Raw genomic sequence first — 16,781 nt, 5'->3', positions numbered from 1 at the left:
GTACCCGCACGATTACAGGATGGATATATCCGTCCTCCTGCGCGAACTAGCTGCTGCTGAGGACGGATATATCCGCCCTTCGGCGTTAAGAGGTTAAAAACGCAGATATCCAGTGATTTCAGCTTGTGCTATCAGTAATAGAATGAGAGCACCAAAATGAAGACTGAGATTGCAGAAGTTAGTAGAGCTGGGTGTAGTAGGCGGAGCAAGTGCACTGCTGCATGCACATTGCATGCTGGGACTAGAGCAGTGCATGCAGGGAGGAGAAACACAGGAAGAGAAGAGGAATGAACTTACTGAGCAAAACAAACCTCTCAAGGTAAACAATAGGGAGTAATGTTACTAAAACCATTTATTATCAAGAAAAAGATAGTCAGAGTGCACTAATATCTTAATAGAGGAACATTGCATTGATTTAAAAAAATAAAAAAAAAAGGATTGGAAAACCCCTTTAAAGCATAAACTTATTTTTTCTTTCATATATAATTTACTTGCTGCTTTTTTTGTACAGAATTATAGATGAAAATACATAAATATATAAAATCATCAGCACAGTTAATAATTGCCAGTCCCTGCATTTTCCTATTTGTGGCCAGTTAAAAACAAGACAATATGGCAACTTTAAACCGCAGAAAGCACTGTACTGACATGAAAACCAAGGTGAACTTTCTAAAGACACAGATAATAAGTACTTAGACCACCAAATCTCTCTTTTCATGCTGATGAAAATCCCATATGCTATTTGAGCTTTTATTTTCATTCCACCTTAGAAGAGACTAAACCTAACATTATGTTTTACTCCAGAAACCACTGAAAGCTGATTTTGTAATCTACAGTTACATCATCCTGCAAGTGAACTCTGCTTCAATAAGAGCAGTTGTATAGTCCATACGGTTAGGTCCAGAATTATTTGGACAGTGACACAATCTTCATGATTTGGGCTCTCCATGCCACCACATTGGATTAGAAATGAAACAACTGAGATGCAATTGAAGTGTAGACTTTCAAGTTTAATTGAAGGGGTTGAACAAAAATATCCTGTGAAACTTTTAGAAATTGCAACCATTTTTCTACACAGCCTCCTCATTTCAGGGGCTCAAAAGTAATTAGACAAATGAACATTACCATAAATAAAATGTTTTTTTTAAAATACTCTATAGAGAATCCTTTGCAGGCTGACTGCCTGAAGTCTGGAACCCATGGACATCACCAAACCCTGGGTTTCCTCCTTTGTGATGCTTTGCCTGGCCTTTACTGCAGCTGTCTTCAGTTGTTGCTTGTTTGTGGGTCTTTCTGCCTTAAGGAGGCTCTGTCACCAGATTATAAGTGCCCTATCTTCTACATAATGTGATCGGCGCTGTAATGTAGGTAACAGCAGTGGTTTTTGTTTAGAAAAACAATCAATTTTGACCAAGTTATGACCTATTTTAGATTTATGCTAATGACTTTCTTAATGCCCAACTGTTGTTTTTTTTTAACCTTTTGACCAACTGGGCGTTGTAAAGAGAAGTGCTTGACGCTGACCAGTCACTTACTCACACATTAACGTTACTGAAGTGCCTTGAGAGTGAATAGACATCACCTACAGCCAGGACGCGATGTCTATTCACACTCCTAACACTTCAGTAACGTTTGTGTGTCACTTACTCACACAGCACATCGATATCACGCTATGCTGTCATTTACAGCGTGATCTCGCGAGATCACACTTGCTGTCATTAAGTCCCACACAAACGTTACCGAAGTGTCGGGATTGTGAATAGACATCGTGTCCTAGCTGGAAGCGATGTTTACTTACTCTCAAGACACTTCAGTAACGTTAATGTGTGAGTAAGTGACAATACAGCGTGATCTCGCAAGATCACTATGTGCTGAATACATGAATGGAGAGAAGTGTATGACGCTGATTGGTCAGCGTCATACACTTCTCTTTACAACGCCCGCTTGGTCAAAAGCTAAGGTCAAAAGCTAAAAAACGTATAATGTGTTTTGTCTTAAGCAAGTGAAATGCATGCTGGATCAGGTTGAGACCTTGTGATTGAGTTGGCCATTGCAGAATATTCCACTTCCTTGAATTAAAAAAATCCTGTTTTGCTTTCGGAGTATGTTTTGGGTCATTGTCCATCTGTACTGTGAAGCGACGTCCCATCAACCTTGCTGCATTTGTGTATCTGAGCAGAAAGTATATCCATGAACACTTCAGAATTCATCCGGCTGCTTCTGCCTTCAGTCACATTATCAATAAATACCACCGACCCAGTGCCTTTGGCAGCCATGCATGCCCATGCCATCACACTGCCCCCACCATGTTTTACAGAGGATGTGGTGTCCTTTGGATCATGAGCCATTTCTTTTTTCCTACCATCATTCTGGTACAGGTTGATCTTAGTTTCATATGTCTAAAGAATGCTGTTCCAGAACTGGGCTGACTTCTTTACATGTTGTTTGGCAAAGTCTAATCTGGCCTTTCTATTTTTGAGGCTGATTAATGGTTTGCACCTTGTGGTGAACCCTCTGTATTTGCCCTCATGAAGTCTTCTCTTTATATTAGACTTAGATAATGATATACCTACTTCCAGGAGAGTGTTCTTCACTTGGGTAGATGTTGTGAAGGGGTTTTTCTTCACCATGGAAAGGATTCTGCGATCATCCACCACTGTTGTCTTCCGTGGACGTCCAGGCCTTTTGGAGTTCACGAGATCACCAGTGCACTCTCTTTTTCCAAGAATGTACCAAACTGTTGATTTGGCCACTTCTAACATTTGTGCTCTCTCTCTGATGGATTTCTTCATTTTTTTTTAGCCTAACGATGGTCTGTTTCACTTGCATTGAGAGCTCCATTGACCTCATGTTGTGGGTTCACAGCAACAGCTTCCAAATGCAAATGCCACACCTGGAATCAACTCAAGACCTTTCACCTGCTTAATTGATGATGGATTAATGAGCGAATAGCAGATGCAGCCCATTAAATAGCTTTTGAGATAATTGTTCAATTACTTTTTGGTCCCTTGAAATGAGGCAGTTACATATTAAAGAGCTGTTTATCATTAACCCTTCCTCAAATTAGGATGTGAATACCCTCAAATTAAAGCCGAGAGTCTGCACTTTGAGCCCGTATTGATTATATAACTGTATATTCAATATGTTTTGGTAAACAGCTAAAATACCAAAATTTGTGTCACTGTCCAAATAATTCTGGACCTAACTGTACATTCCACAATATATTTAAAAGGCATGGTAGTGATAAAGGAATTCTAGTTGTGTCTCATTTGCTGTTGTACTTGTATAGTTGCAGACTGCTACTTAAAGGGGTTTTCTTCATTAGACAATCCATTTCTATATACCCTATTAGGCATATGAATGTACTCAAGACCCTTTTATGTTGTCCTGAGTATAGAGCAGCTCTCCCTCTAACCTATTTTGATTTACCTTGGATGTAACTGCTGATCATGGGGAAGGAGGTCAACAAATGAGCTTTTAGATAGGTAGGTAGGACTTAACAATCTATGATTTTCACGGGAAAAGGTATTTGAACCGTGTTCACATTTGGTGTTAATGGTAAACATAGCATTAAAGGGAACCTGTCCCGTTGAATATCCTGCTCTTTGTGTGAGCAGGAAGTTATAGATTTTTATATTTATGGTATAGTCTAGTGGGAGGAGCGACTCAATGATCTTCCCTGTGAGTGTAGATACAGAGATAGCTGTCAATCACTGAAGTAGAACCGCTGACTTCTTTACATGTTGTTTGGCAAAGTCTAATCTGGCCTTTCTATTTTTGAGGCTGATTAATGGTTTGCACCTTGTGGTGAACCCTCTGTATTTGCCCTCATGAAGTCTTCTCTTTATATTAGACTTAGATAATGATATACCTACTTCCAGGAGAGTGTTCTTCACTTGGGTAGATGTTGTGAAGGGGTTTTTCTTCACCATGGAAAGGATTCTGCGATCATCCACCACTGTTGTCTTCCGTGGACGTCCAGGCCTTTTGGAGTTCACGAGATCACCAGTGCACTCTCTTTTTCCAAGAATGTACCAAACTGTTGATTTGGCCACTTCTAACATTTGTGCTCTCTCTCTGATGGATTTCTTCATTTTTTTTTAGCCTAACGATGGTCTGTTTCACTTGCATTGAGAGCTCCATTGACCTCATGTTGTGGGTTCACAGCAACAGCTTCCAAATGCAAATGCCACACCTGGAATCAACTCAAGACCTTTCACCTGCTTAATTGATGATGGATTAATGAGCGAATAGCAGATGCAGCCCATTAAATAGCTTTTGAGATAATTGTTCAATTACTTTTTGGTCCCTTGAAATGAGGCAGTTACATATTAAAGAGCTGTTTATCATTAACCCTTCCTCAAATTAGGATGTGAATACCCTCAAATTAAAGCCGAGAGTCTGCACTTTGAGCCCGTATTGATTATATAACTGTATATTCAATATGTTTTGGTAAACAGCTAAAATACCAAAATTTGTGTCACTGTCCAAATAATTCTGGACCTAACTGTACATTCCACAATATATTTAAAAGGCATGGTAGTGATAAAGGAATTCTAGTTGTGTCTCATTTGCTGTTGTACTTGTATAGTTGCAGACTGCTACTTAAAGGGGTTTTCTTCATTAGACAATCCATTTCTATATACCCTATTAGGCATATGAATGTACTCAAGACCCTTTTATGTTGTCCTGAGTATAGAGCAGCTCTCCCTCTAACCTATTTTGATTTACCTTGGATGTAACTGCTGATCATGGGGAAGGAGGTCAACAAATGAGCTTTTAGATAGGTAGGTAGGACTTAACAATCTATGATTTTCACGGGAAAAGGTATTTGAACCGTGTTCACATTTGGTGTTAATGGTAAACATAGCATTAAAGGGAACCTGTCCCGTTGAATATCCTGCTCTTTGTGTGAGCAGGAAGTTATAGATTTTTATATTTATGGTATAGTCTAGTGGGAGGAGCGACTCAATGATCTTCCCTGTGAGTGTAGATACAGAGATAGCTGTCAATCACTGAAGTAGAACCGCCCCCTGGCGGTAATATCAATCAACATAACTAGTATTACTGCATCTGTAAAAGTCCGATCTGACCTAACATAGTGTTATATAACCCACATGGTGAACACCGTCAAAAAACAAAAAATGCCGGAATTTGTTTTTTTGGCACTTTAGTTCTCAAATAAAATGAAATAAAAGGTGATAAAAAAGGCATGTATCCCAAATGATTCCATTAAAAATTACAGCTCGCCCCCCTCACACCACTCCAGAATATTGCGACGTAAACATTTTTTTTTTTTACCAGTTTTTTCTTTGTAAAAATAGTATATCATAGAAAACTATATAAATTTGGTATTGCCGTAATTTTGTTGGCCCGCAAAATAAAGTTAACATATTGTTTTTACCGTACGGTGAATGCCGTAAAAAAATATGGAGAAATCGCAATTTTTTCCCCATTTCATTTTTTTTTAGTTTCCCAGTAAATTATATGTTACATTAAATAGTGCCATTAAAAACGACAACAAGCCCTCATATGGCTGTGTCGACAGAAAAAAATAAGGTATAGCTTTTTGAATGAGGGGAGAAAAAAAAAAGGCTGCGGCGACAAGGGGTTAATAAATATCTGGTTTTATGTAAATAAAGTTTAATCGCTGTATAAGTAACTGTTATGCAATTTTTTTGTTTCAATTCCCCTGTTTTCAAGTAGTGTTTGAATGCACATTTTTTGTTATTAAAGGGGTTTTCCGGAAGCAAAATATTACATTTAGTTAAACTAAACAATGGAAAACATATAACTTTGCAATGTACTTACGTTTGATCAGATGAATGCAGCGGCGTATCCCATCTTCCGTCACGTGACCGCTTGGTAATCCAAAATTTGCACTTCCTGTGCAGACCCGTCCATTCGCTCCGCTAGCTAACTTCCTTTTTCCAGCTTTCACAATGTACGGTTACGTCACAAATGATGTAACTGTACCACGTGTTTCGCCATCTACTTAGAGGTTGACACACATTCCACCACGCATGCTCTGTTAAATGATATGGCTGCATCTTCAGCATCCGTGTATTTTCCATTGCGCATGCGCACATTTGAACTATTTGGTGTCGGTGTGTGGTGTGACGGCCGTGTCTTCCGTCGCTCGCTCACTCCTTTTCTTCCTCACAGTGCGAAGTGCATGTGAGGAGGAGGAGGAGGGTGTGTGTTTGCTCTTTGTAGAAGCGGAATCCCCAATCCCCGGCCACAGCTTCGGCAACGCTGTGGCCGGGGATTGGGGATTCCGCTCCAGGAGAAGTCCCTGACTTCACTGTGTCCATAAATGGACGCAGTGACGTTAGGGACTTCTGAAGCGGAATCCCCGGTGATGTGGCCGGGGATTCCTTTCCAGGAGAAGTCCCTGCCTTCACTGTCCATATATGGACACAGTGACGTCAGGGACTTCTGAAGCGGAATCCCTGTCGATGTGGCCGGGGATTCCGCTCTAGGAGAAGTCCCTCACTTCACTGTCCATATATGGACAGTGAAGGGAGGGATTTCTCCTAGAGCCGTAAGCTACAGGAAAGTAGGGGGGGTGCCATCTATGGGGGGTGACAATGTACAAGCGGGCTGTGTAGCACTACCTACAGGGGGGCTATGTGGCATTACCTACAGGGGGGCTGTGTGGCATTACCTACAGGGGGGCTGTGTGGCATTACCTACAGGGGGGCTATGTGGTATTACCTACAGGGGGGCTGTGTGGCACTAACTACAGGGGGATGTGTGGCATTGCTTTCAGGGGGGCTGTGTGGCATTACCTACAGGGTGGCTGGCTGTGTGGCATTACCTACAGGGGGGCTATGTGGCACTACCTACAGGGGGGCTGTGTCGCACTACCTACAAGGGGCTGTGTGGCACTACCTACAGGGGGTTGTGTGGCACTAACTACAGGAGTATGTGTGACACTACCTACAGGAGGGCTGTGTGGCATTGATTACAGGGGGGCTGTGTGGCATTACCTACAGGGGGCTGTGTGGCACTACCTACAGGGGGCTGTGTGGCACTACCTACAAGGGGGGCTGTGTGGCATTGCTTACAGTGGGCTGTGTGGCATTACCTACAGGGGGCTGTGTGGCATTACCTACAGGGGGGCAGTGGCAGTATCTATAGAAGGTAGTGTGTGGCATTATCTACAGAGGGTAGTGTGCGGTATTATCTACAGAGGGCAGTGTGTGGAAGAAAATCTCCAAGGAAATTCATCCGTTTTCAAAACGGACAAGGAAAAAAACTGATGCAAAACGGGTTTTTATCGCCCGACACTCGGATCCTGTAGTGTGAATAGAGCCTAAAGGTAGTTGATGACGCGCCGTGTCTCTACACGAAAGTGCTGTCTTAGCAAAGACACGGAGCGTCATCAATCATAGAACACGCCCTCCTCCTCCTATCTCGTCGTCCACACCTCCTCTTCCTTCACTCTAGGATTTTCTGCGCTGCCTGGCCGCCTTCTCTCTCCTCTAACACGCCCCCTCCTCCGACAATCTCGTCGTCCACGCCTTCTCATCCTTCTTCACACTTGTAGTTCCCGCACTGCCTGGCCGCCTTGTCTCTCCTCTAACATGCCCCCTCATATGTATGTGTGTATGTGTGTGTATATATGTATATGTGTATATATATATATATATATATATATATATATATATATATATATATATATATATATACATACACATATACATATACACACACATATATATATATATATATACACATGTATATACACACACATACACACACACACACACACACACACATACATACATACATATATATGTATATATAAAAGGATGTGGTTATATTGCTTGATCTGTATGTGTATACATATATATATATATATATATATATATATATATATATATATATATACACACTACCGTTCAAAAGTTTAGGGTCACTTAGAAATTTCCTTATTTTTGAAAGAAAAGCACAGTTTTTTTCAATGAAGATAGCATTAAATTAATCAAAAATACACTCTATACATTGTTAATGTGCTAAATGACTATTCTAGCTGCAAACGTCTGGTTTTTAATGCATTATCTACATAGGTGTATAGAGGCCCATTTCCAGCAACCATCACGCCAGTGTTCTAATGGTACATTGTGTTAGCTATAAAACTGACCTTCCTTTGAGCTAGTTGAGAATCTGGAGCATTACATTTGTGGGTTTGATTAAACTCTCAAATGGCTAGAAGAAGAGAGCTTTCATGTGAAACTCGACAGTCTATTCTTGTTCTTAGAAATGAAGGCTATTCCATGCGAGAATTTACATTAGAGTCTCTAGTTTGAGAAATAGACGCCTCACAGGTCCTCAACTGGCAGCTTCATTAAATGGTACACGCAAAACGCCAGTGTCAACATCTACAGTGAAGAGGCGACTCCGGGATGCTGGCCTTCAGGGCAGACTGGCAAAGAAAAAGCCATATCTGAGACTGGCTAATAAAAGGAAAAGATTAATATGGACAAAAGCACACAGACATTGGACAGAGAAAGATTGGAAAAAAGTGTTATGGACAGACGAATCGAAGTTTGAGGTGTTAGGATCACACAGAAGAACATTTGTGAGACGCAGAACAACTGAAAAGATGATGGAAGAGTGCCTGACGCCATCTGTCAAACATGGTGGAGGTAATGTGATGGTCTGGGGTTGCTTTGGTGCTGGTAAAGTGGGAGATTTGTACAAGGTAAAAGGGATTTTGAATAAGGAAGGCTATCACTCCATTTTGCAACGCCATGCCATACCCTGTGGACAGCGCTTGATTGGAGCCAATTTCATCCTACAACAGGACAATGACCCAAATCACACCTCCAAATTATGCAAGAACTATTTAGGGAAGAAGCAGACAGCTGGTATTCTATCTGTAATGGAGTCGCCAGCGCAGTCACCAGATCTCAACCCCATAGAGCTGTTGTGGGAGCAGCTTGACCGTATGGTACACAAGAAGTGCCCATCAAGCCAATCCAACTTGTGGGAGGGGCTTCTGGAAGCATGGGGTGAAATTTCTCCCGATTACCTCAGAAAATTAACAGCTAGAATGCCAAAGGTCTGCAATGCTGTAATTGCTGCAAATGGAGCATTCTTTGACGAAAGCAAAGTTTGAAGGAGAAAATTATTATTTGAAATAAAAATCATTATTTCTAACCTTGTCAATGTCTTGACTATATTTTCTAGTCATTTTGCAACTCATTTGATAAATAGATGTGTGAGTTTTCATGGAAAACACAAAATTGTCTGGGTGACCCCAAACTTTTGAACGGTAGTATGTATATATATATATATATATATATATATATATATATATATATATATATATGTATATATATATATATGTATATTTAGTAAATTATAGTGAGACACACTAAGGCCTCATGCACACTACCGTAGTCATGTGCACGGCCGTGATTTTTGGGTCGACCGGCCGCGGAGTGTCACCCACGAGCCGCCTGCAAATCGCGGGCCGTGCACATGGCCGCGTCCATTATTTTCTATGAGCCTGGACCGCAGAACACGGCCTTAATAAGACATGTCCGTTCTTTCTGCGGTCCAGGCTCCTGGGCCATGCACGGACCTTGGAAACCACGGTCTTTTGCATGGGCCCATAGAAATGAATGGGGCTGTAATTCTCCCGTGGATTTTCGGGGGCATTGCGGCCACAAAAGCACGTTCGTGTGCATGGGGCCTTACATACATTTATAGTAAATTATGTAAAAAAAGAAAAGTTTTACCATTGTTTGGAGTAGTGTTTGGTGTTTGCTTCACTGTAAGGCCCTGTTCACACTGAGTTTTTTTGCTAGCAGAAAATTCTGCCTCAAAATTCCGCTTGAACTTTTAGGTAGATTTTGATCTGCCTGCACGCTGTTCGCCATGTTTTTTGTGGCGTTTTTCGCCCATGGCCATTGAGCGCCACGGGCAAAAATTATGCGAAAGAAGCTTTCTCTGCCTCCCTTTGATGTCAGTGGGAGGTCAGAGGAGTAAACGCCCGAAGATAGGGCATGTCGCTTCTTTTTCCCTCAATGGCCGCGGGCAAAAAACTTGGCAAACGGCGTGCAGGCAGGTCAAAATCTGCCTCAAAATTCAAGACAGAATTTTGAGGCAGAATTTTCTGCCAGCAAAAAACTCAGTGTGAACATGGCCTAATACAGGCTCTCTTGGAACAGATCCAGCAGCAGGTGAGGAAAATGTGCTGACTGGATTGTGTGTACCAAGAAGTCTGACATAGGTGGAGTGGGCACACTTACATTTATCAGGCTGTGAAAGGGGTGGGGGAGGGAGATGGGTGTCTGTACTTAGATGAGGGATAGATGGAGGCACAAAGGATAATGATGATTATTAGTGTGTAAGACAGTGTGCAGGGAGGGAGCTGGCTGCCCTTGATTTGTAATTAGAGCAGGGAAGGATCCTGTGAACATAGAGGGGCGTGGCTATATGCAAATAGCTGAGATGCTTTGGAGGAAGGGGGGGTGCAACTGTCTCCTCAGATGCAGCAGGGGATCATGGGTATGGTGGGTAACAAGACAGGAAACAGACAGTAAGGGATGTAAACAAACAGCAAGGGATGTAAACAAACAGAGCAGCAGTGACAATGGAGATCAAACAGAAACTGGTTAGAAGTTTAATAGGGGGTATTAGGGAAGGCAAACCAAGGCTGGGGGACACTTTTTAGAATATTTTTTTCCTGGACAACCCCTTTAAAGCTGGGTCTTAGGAATTTCTTTGAAAATTTTATCAGGAAAGCTGCGGACTTTGTTGAGGTATGTCAAAATGGTTTATTGCATATGGAAGGCGCATTAACAGGCTTGGATTTCATGCAAAAGGAGATTACAGGTCCCTCATATAACTCTGAAAAGAAATAGAGAGTGTTATAATTGTATGTATGGAATGTGTATGTATGGAATGTGTCTATACGGTATGTGATATAATATGAAGAATCACTATAATACGATCACTATAATTATAGAAAATGTATAAATGCAATCGTGCCCATGCTTAGAATTCGATACTCGGGTAATGTGTAAATTAACCAGAAAAATATAAATTATGGAAATAATGTATTCCCTTTATGTTACATTTTTACAAGGTGTTTTCTTTGGCACGGGATACAAATATGTCTCATAGCTCATTCTATTACAATATTTCCCAGTCGTGGAAGGCTTTACTAATTTCAATGTCCTTCACTCCTTCAACTCCAACAGAGAATGGGATTTGTACAAAAACAGACTTTTAAAGTAAATCCATTCAACCTTGTCAGAGGGATGCAAGAAAAACCACCGTCTGGTAGCAAATTAACTTTAACTTGCTTCCATCAGCAGTCTTAAAAATCGTGGGTTTATAGGAGTTATACAATATATTATACTACCCATGTCTATGTAAACCACACATTATATGTAGTTGTGCTAATTATATAGTGGTCAATGAGAGGAAAAATAAAAGGGTGTTCATCTTGGAAATGAAAGGCTGGAAAACAAATATATATAGAAACATATTCTTTAATGGAAGGTTAGAAGACTATGGAGGAATGTAAAACTATGTGTGTGAGAGAAAATGTTTGTTGAACATTTAGTTACCATTTAATGCTATTCCAGAATAATACTTCCAGTATTATGATTTAGCAGTGATGACATCATATGCATAATGATATCACATTACATGACCGTGATGGACAAAATGTTTTTGTCCGTTTTGTTAATAGTAACTATAGTTGAAAGCCTCACTGGAGATCCTGACAGTGGACCAGACAGATTTTTTTTAGATTAAAAAACTATATAAGATTGTTGTTTCAAAATATTGAGTTAGGCCTCAAGCACACTTCAGTGAAATTTTTCAGTGTGCTATCTGTTTTTTTAATGGATAGCACACTGACCCATTCATTTCTATGGGACCATGCACACTTCCATTATTGTAACGGTTCTGTGCATCCGTTCCACAAAAAATAGAACAGGTCCTACTCCTGTCCGCTTTTCGCAGATCAGTCTCTGACTTTCTATTAATTTGGTCCGTTAAAACAACGGACCGCACACGGAGGCCATCCGTGTGCGGTCCGTGTTCCACAGATCCGTGATTTGCGGCCGTACAAATAGCAACGGATAATAATAATAATAATACAAGAAGAAGATGTAATAACCGGGGGGTAGGGAAACGGACAAGTGAGCCCTAATCTACCCGCCACTCTGTCCCTGCCTACTTGCAACGACCCGCCCTAGGCGACGGGGTACAACTGTGCGGCGGTCCCTGCACTCAATAAGTGCACGACAAACACGACAAACATACAAGGGAATACAAGCAAGGGAAAGGGGCAGTTGCCCACGGCAACACCGTGAGCAACCAGAGTGGTGAACGAGCCGAGTCAAGCCAGGAGTGTGCGAGGTACCAAACGAAGAGCAGAAGAGTAGTCAGTAAGCCAGGGTCAGTATGGAGCAGGAACAAAATAGAAGGAGCTGTAGCTGGGCCAGGAAACCACACGAAAAAGAATAACAAGCAAGGAGGAACAGGAAATGCAGGTATAAATAGACAGAGGGCGGGAGCTAGCTGAGTCTGGCCAGGCTGCGATAGGCTCTCCCACTCCTAAGCCTGCCAGCCTGAGTGGTGGAAGCTGGAGTCAGTCTCAGGGATGTAGATTCAGGTGCTGACTGATTAATTAAGGGAGTTAACCCCGAAGCTGTGCCTGGCAGATCCTTTACAGAAGAATAGATGTATAGGTTTTTTTCTGTCTATAGTTTTCCTGTCATCTATGATGTTGACCTGAAGCTCAGTATTTATATCTCATAAAGTAAAATATCGTCCACATTCCATTTAAAATGACCTTCTCTTCGTTTTAGAAATGGATTTCTCCACTGCAAGCGACCTATTTTATTCAATTGACAATATGATTCTTTATATTAAACCTTTAACAGTTCCTAGTCAGGGGATTTACGTATGTCATAGAGCTGTATAGTTTTGTGATGGGTTGTAAGCATAATAGGTCCCTAATGGTATGGAAACAATACCATTTATGACAATCCTAAACTTGAGAAAGATTTATAACAGAATGACTTCTAAAGATAGCTTTACAAAAGACACAAGTGATTTATAAACCATGTAGAATAAAATGTTCTCTTTGATGAAGTCCTCCGTTTCGAGGAAAAGAAGAGTAAGCGTATTATTATACTGTTCAACTAATTTTCGTCCAGGTTTAACTAACACTTTAGTGCTTCTAAAAAGAGGGACTTGGCGCTTGAACATCTGGTTACAGTACATCTATTTTGTGCAAAAGTTCAAAACTATATTTCATACTAGCGGTAACAAATTTAGATTAGCCCTGGCCTCTGGTGGTGTTTAAGCTGGGATCTCTTAACATACCTGACCACCCACAGATCTAATCTGGGTCATATATTACTGTGCAGAGTATCTATCATGTCACTAGTAATGGCAATAAGGAAGAAAACAATGAGACTATCTACAAGCATTTAATGGAATACAGTACACCTCTCGGATCTCAAAGTAATTCACATTTTACAGATTTGGACTGAGACGTGGCAACGTCCCAAGATGCCGCTATTATAATATCATTATAATCCACCATGGCAATGTTCTATGCGTTGTATATCGCACATTTTGCATTTTGTTGTGAGTGACTTGATGCTAAGTGATGTCTAACTATGTGGTTACTTTTCAGTCACCCCAGATATTCAATATCCAGATATTCAAATGACAGAAATTGATCAGTGCTCTACATTTGGAAAATTATTTAATATATATCAAAATTCTGTTAAACCGAATTACTGAGAAACTCCAGTAAGATATAACAATTCTGATATGTCTTTAAGCTCATATACCTGTCAATAGGGGCAGTATTATTGTATAGAATGCTGGTATATTCTATTTGGAATGGACTGGACCACCCCTTCTCTAAGGACAGCCATTGTGGGGATGAGCTTGCCCGATTGCAGATGTTCCGACTTCTAAAAGCCACAGAGATCAGCTGATATTGTTAGGGGAAGCTTCAGGTTCATTTAAATGGGCAACCATATAATAAAGCTGGAGATGCTGCAATAGAGGGGATTCTGAGAGTAGGCTCCTGCTCTATGACATTGCACAACTGGACAACCCCTTTAATCTGTGAGGACAATTGAAGAAATACCTCTCAGAAGGAAACACTGGCCAGAGTAAAACTGTTCATTAATGGGGTTGTCCCAAAATCAAACAATTGTCCCCTATCCACAGGATAGATGATAATTGTCGGATCGCTGGGGGCCCCACCACTGATTGCGAGAACTGACAATTGAGAATATGTCTATGGGACTGACCGAAACAGCGGAGCATTGTTTCCATCATTCCCATACACTTTGAATGGAGTGACAGCGTGCATGCTCAACCGCCGCTTAATTTGGGCTCCTCTTTACTGCCGGGGGTGCAGGGAGAAGGAACTGAGGGTTCAGGACCCCTGTTCTCGCGATCGCTGTTATTAATTATACTGTGAATAGGTGATAATTGCGAGATAGCTCCAATTTTCTATGTATGAATCATCAATTTAATCAAAAATAGTGACATTTATTTTATAATGCACATTAATATCAATTGTGATTGAAATTGCTCTTCACTTATTAGACGTAAAAGATGATCACGACAAAGCAACGAGTGAACAAACTGTATAAAGGATATTGTTCCAATTTAAGCGGTATTGAAACTAATCAAATTGCAGAGCTGTGATTGCTTTGTAATATACTTGCCGGCTTGTATGGAAACAAATTATTTTTAGTTGCCTGCCACATTGTTAGTGATTTTTGTAAACAGAAACACAATTAACATTTGTCCCTCTTGGAAAGTACAGATGATATAACATACACTGGTCATATTTCCCTTTTACTCAGTTTCCGCTAAGTCCTGTAGGTGGTGCCAACTAATCAGAAATAGTTTTACTCAACATAATTGTGTCTTTCATACTAGGCTTACCAAAATAATGGATAAAAAAAAATTGCCCTACTTAAAGTAATCTGCTAAGTGAATACATTCAGTACATTCTTTGGCCTCTTTTTTTTTCTTAGATTTAGTGCACTGTATTTGTTTTGCTTCTTTATTGCATTCTCTTTATACGAAAATAGCAATGATGTTTTTTCACTGAAATGATTAACCATGTGTTCTACAAGTGCAGTTTCGGACATGCAAAGGTGTGATCTGCGCCAAAAAATTTTGCCTACTCATTTTGTGATGACGCACACTAAGTTTTTATGGATCTTTGTTGAATTGGAATTTCTTGGAATTGGGAAAATATTGGTGACGTTGATGGGAGGTCGCTCCAAGTAAAGCACAGAGGACTACAAGTGGTGCATGGGCTCTACTCTATACAATTGTTCTACTAGTTCAATCATTAGTAGTAATCATGACCAATAAAAGAAAAAAAAGTCATTAGATGAAAGCTAACTTTAATTTTTAGTAAAACTAGAGAGAAAAATATACCACTATATAAAAATTAAGATCAGACACATCTGATAAATAGGCTGCTTTGGGGAAAAGTTAAAAAAAATGCAGAAACAATGCAATTAAACAAGATTGTAGTTACTCCTACAGGATATTCTCCATTCATAAAATTTATATAAAGAATAACAAGGAACTTTAGATTCAGTCGAGATATTTATTCTTAAAGAGGACCTATCACTTCTGAGAAAAACAGAAAAAGTGACCGTAGATGAATTTATTTCCTTTATATATAATATCATTAGCAAAACAGAGGATTTCCCTTTATATTACAAGACAGGTTTGACTTTTATCTCAGCAGAGTGAGGTCAAAGTCTCATGAGCTCATTCTTTACATCTAAGTTTAAAGTGGAGCCTTGTTCTTAGATCTGGCCAGAGAGCAATTAATTAGCAAAACGTTGTTTTGCTCATTTACTGGTCTTTCCCTTATTTTTTTTATAAATTCCCCAAAATTGAATCTTAAACCTGGTAAATTAATTCCCAAATGCATCGTAATGGGTGACGAATAAGCGAAACGCAAACCGGTCGATTCAAATTAACTCACCTCCAGCCAGGAGCCTAAACTTTACTTCTCACCTGAATCTGATACACAGAGCCCGCAGCAGTCATACGCTGAGGAAAAAGCTGTGACAGGATTTACTTCTGCTGCTTCTTCTAGCCTTCTTCTGCTACTCCATAATACACAGGAATCCAAATTCCACTGCTGCTAATATAACTAACAGCATGAAGTAAGGTAGCAGCAGAGATCTCCCCCTATACACATGTGACTTCAGCTAAAGTCCAATTCTTATAGGGTCAGAGCTTTTGTTACTAAATAAGAAAAATTTTAAATTTTCGGCATTATGTACGTTTGAGAAAGGTTTTAGATTTTGGTCTCCTATTACTTGATGAGTTTTCCCATAAAGTGATAGGTCCTCTTTAAATGGCGTTTTTTTTCATACTATCGTTACACATAGAGTAGGCTGTAGGCTCACCTGGAAACTATTGTAAAGCAATAAATGGTATAAGGGGGTTGAATAAGGAGGTATCTGCAGACTAGATGAATGCCAACTTGTGAAGATACATGGAAAGAATGCCTGAAGCCTTTCAACAGTTTATTAGAACACATTCAGTAGGCCTTAGCATTTCAATCACACTGCAAGACAGAAGGTGGGATTAGACTTCACTTGGTGGTACACCAAATACTTTAGCAGTTGTTTTGTGATAAAATTGCTGGTTTGAAAGTCTCTTGTTTTCTAGATGTTCAGAAGTCTATGAAATGTTTGTAGAAATCAATTGTTTTAAGAGCTAGAAATTCACATGAT

At 40.2% G+C, this 16,781-nt stretch overlaps 1 long non-coding RNA gene across 2 annotated transcripts in view; it reads left to right on the top strand.

Annotated features, from left to right (window-relative positions):
* The first annotated feature begins 259 nt into the window (after nt 1-259).
* LOC142737845 (uncharacterized) overlaps nt 260-16,781 on the top strand; it is a 97,147-nt gene continuing 80,625 nt past the window's right edge. The window contains exon 1 of one of the 2 annotated variants that reach the window (XR_012880585.1): nt 260-319. This is a non-coding gene — a long non-coding RNA (uncharacterized LOC142737845). The remainder of the gene's footprint in view (nt 320-16,781) is intronic. The other variant, XR_012880584.1, reaches the window with a different exon arrangement.

This window comes from Rhinoderma darwinii, chromosome 1 (assembly GCF_050947455.1).
Source record: "Rhinoderma darwinii isolate aRhiDar2 chromosome 1, aRhiDar2.hap1, whole genome shotgun sequence".
NCBI classification, from domain to species: Eukaryota; Metazoa; Chordata; class Amphibia; order Anura; family Rhinodermatidae; genus Rhinoderma; species Rhinoderma darwinii.
The sequence above is the reverse complement of the archived record's forward strand: the minus strand, read 5'-3'. Positions and strand labels throughout refer to the sequence as shown.